The sequence below is a fragment of the Miscanthus floridulus genome, chromosome 18 (genome assembly GCF_019320115.1).
Source record: "Miscanthus floridulus cultivar M001 chromosome 18, ASM1932011v1, whole genome shotgun sequence".
In the NCBI taxonomy this organism is placed as follows: Eukaryota; Viridiplantae; Streptophyta; class Magnoliopsida; order Poales; family Poaceae; genus Miscanthus; species Miscanthus floridulus.
Window position 1 is genome coordinate 119518562 of NC_089597.1, and position 3641 is coordinate 119522202.

Below are 3641 nucleotides of genomic sequence, written 5' to 3' on the forward strand. Positions count from 1 at the left end.
TTGACAAGTATCACACTTTTCTATATATCGAGCAATTTCTATCTTCATTTTGGTCCACCAAAACCTATGTTTCAAGTCATGGTACATCTTATTACTTCCTGGATGAATAGATAACCTAGTAGCATGTGCCTCTTCAAGAATTGACTGTCGCAACTCAGGAACCTGTGGTACCACTAAGCGATTCTTGAACCATAACACACCTTCATCATCTACTTTGAAGCATTCCGCTTTCCCATTCCTGATTCTTTCTTTGATATGGGCTATACCTTGTTTTCTTTCTGAGTAGCAATAATCTGGTCTCAAATAGTGGCTTCAACAGTTATATTGGTCAAACTACCTTGTTGAATGACCTCTATACTCAACTTTTCCATCTCTTGGCATAAAGTCAAATCTATTGTTTTTACTGCCGGATAATTGCAATGACTCTTTTGACTAAGGGCACCTGCAACCACATTTTCCTTACCAGGATGATAATATACTTCCAAGTCATAATCTTTAATCAATTCTAACCATCTTCTCTGTCGCATGTTCAATTCCGATTGAGTAAAGATATACTTTAAACTCTTGTGATCTGTATAAATATGGCATGTATTACCAAGCAGATAATGCCGCCAAATCTTTAGAGCATGGACAACTACTGCCAACTCTAAATCATGAGTCGGATAGTGTTCTTCATGTTGCTTAAGTTGTCGAGAAGCATAGGCAATGACTCGGCCTTCTTGCATCAATACACATCCAATACCAATACTAGAAGCATCACAATAGACATCAAACAACTTCTCGATATCTGGTTGTGCCAATACTGGTGCAGTGGTTAATAATCTCTTCAAAGTCTGGAAGGCTTCTTCACAATTAGATGACCAGACAAACTTGGATTAGTTCACTTATTTAAGCACAAGCCCACACCTAAACAAGACTACTTAACTTAACTAGATCTCACAATTTTACAACTCTACTCTTCTCCTCGACTACATCAAACTTCAGGATCGGTATCCATTCTGGAAACATTTCCGCCTTCATTATCACTTTCATCGACCATCACTAATTCTTCCGGATCTTCTTCTTCTTCCTTTTCAAGTTCATCATTATCAGCAATGATGACACCAGGGTTCATTGCATCTGCTTGAGGTTCATGATTTGGATCTAGAAGATTGCTCAGCCTATGGACTTCTTCATGCAGATTGGTAGAATATTCTTCTAAATCTTCTACATAAAATTCTAGCTCATGAGCTCTAGCTCTAGCTACATCTTCTCTATGCCAAGCTTCATTCCTTCCTTCCACCATACGAACTAACATATGTTCGCAGTTCTTATGAGCGGTGGTGAGACACCTCAATCTATCCTATAACTCTCCCACATGGATGGCATCCATAGCCCTATCTCTAGTAGCCTAAGCTAACTCTACTGTAAGCCTCTGTATCTCTACTTGGGGATCAGGCCTAGAGCTGCTACTGCTAGCACCATCATTCCTAGGGGCAAGCTAGTGACAAGGAATTCCTTTAGGTCCAACGAACTTATGGGGCGTTACCTTGGTATGAGCCATACTGTAGGAAGCAAGATTAATCCAAATAAGACAATCTGATACAAACCTCAATAACAGCCAGGATGGATTACACAACTCAACCCAGACTCACTACCCAACCCAGACTTAGAGGGAAAGTAAGTAACAAGTGGATTAATCATGATGCATGAATCATTCTTACGAACAAAAACATCAAAGCTTATAAAGTACAAGAACAATAGTTGTTATTATATAGGGCATAATAAGATTACTACTCCACCACACAAAGCCTTTTTAATCAAATAAGGAATGGTGAGAATGAAATAAGATAAGTCGGAAGCAATTTGGACAAAATTAACAAGTTATATATATTTGTCCCAAATCATTTTGAAGTTTTTGTAAAACAATACAACAAAGACTTTGTAACGATCGCTCTGATACCATTATGTGGTAGAACCTCCTAAATTATAGGACCTGCATGCACCTATCACTGTCCAACAACCTCTGACGACTATGTATATGTTCCTGGTAACTTAAGAAGACTGTCGGGTGTCCTCGGGGAACCTTGAATCATCCATGATTTCTGAGCAGGATCCCATTACAGAGTCATTGCAGTATTACAACATTTGTTCAAATATCTACATCAGAGTAAATTAGTGGAAGTTTTACAATAACTTAGTTTACAAACTAGTTGTTTCAAACCTTACAAACTAAGTTCGATACTTATTACAAACCATAGTAGTAGTGGAGTGGCATTAGTAACATAATACAAACACACAATATAAGTATCCTGCCCAAGGATCACACATTCACTTATCGTCATCAACCTGAACAACAGTCATGCAGCACAGTCCAAAATAGACCTGCTCATGAGGCTCACCTGCAACAAGGGTCAACGAACCCTGAGTACAAAAGTACTCAACAAGACTTAACCAGAATAAAACTAAGAAGACTTAGGAATGCAGGCTCAGGGATTCAAGGTATGGCTTTAGAAATAATCAAAGTTCTTTTGCGTAAAAGCTCTCTAACAAGATTATTTATATCAACATTTTTATCTTCAAAAAGATCATATACAAAGCTGACATGATCTGTAATGAGATCATGAAACTTCATATCCAACACTTTCTCAATCCTTACTCAAGTTCCAGTTATTAAACTACGATGATGAACAGAGAGTTGAGTCTCCATAAGCGAGAAGCAATGATGATTCGAACCGATTAAAACCCAGCTAGGGATTCCAGACCACACGACATATGCAGGTCCCCGACCTACATATACCAACCTACCCTCAGGTCTCCTAAAACAAGAACGGGTCCGCGCCACCCGAGAATACAGTACTCCACCAATCCAGCCCATTGCCACGTGGGTACACACTATTCTCGCCATCTCTCCATTCCTAGTGCGCGAGTAGCCATTCTCGTAATAGAATTGCCAAGTTAAGGCTTACCGGAGTATTTGGTTAGTACTACAAAGTCTCATCTCACATAGTTCAACAACGGACGGTTCTTAATCGACACAGGCGGAAAGATCCCGCTCACAAGACCTCCACGTCTTGTGGCTCCCCTACACCGAGTCCGCCCGATCTAGATTTATTACTCCACATGCTCAAATTTCATGATCACATAAGTACCCAAGCGTAACCAAAGATCCATTTAAAATTTGCAGGTGACAGGTAATCACCCGACTTTTATCTGTCTAAGCATAGCTAGGAATAACTAGGCAATTACGAATTAAAACTGGTAACAAGGTAGATGGGGAAAAACAAGGTTGGTAATGCACCAATTAGGTTTCCACCTGACTCCTAATCACTTAATGCAGTATATAAAAGCAAAAGCGATAGAAATTTGTAAAACACAAGGTAGGTTTAAATGCACACGGGGCTTGCCTTGGTTGGCGGAAAAGTAAGGTTTCGGAGTCGTCCCACTGATAACAGATCCGACCTCAACAGACCGATAAACCTCCTTCGCAACTTGACTAACTACCACGTGCTCACCTTCGTTCACTACACGTAGTAACAATGCCATGTTTAACATGATGCTTGATGATGGATGTGAAAGTTAAAAATTTGAATACAACTTTCCTTCGCGGTACAGTTACAAGTCAAACGAACTAAACCTTTTTCGTAACACTTACTTCAATT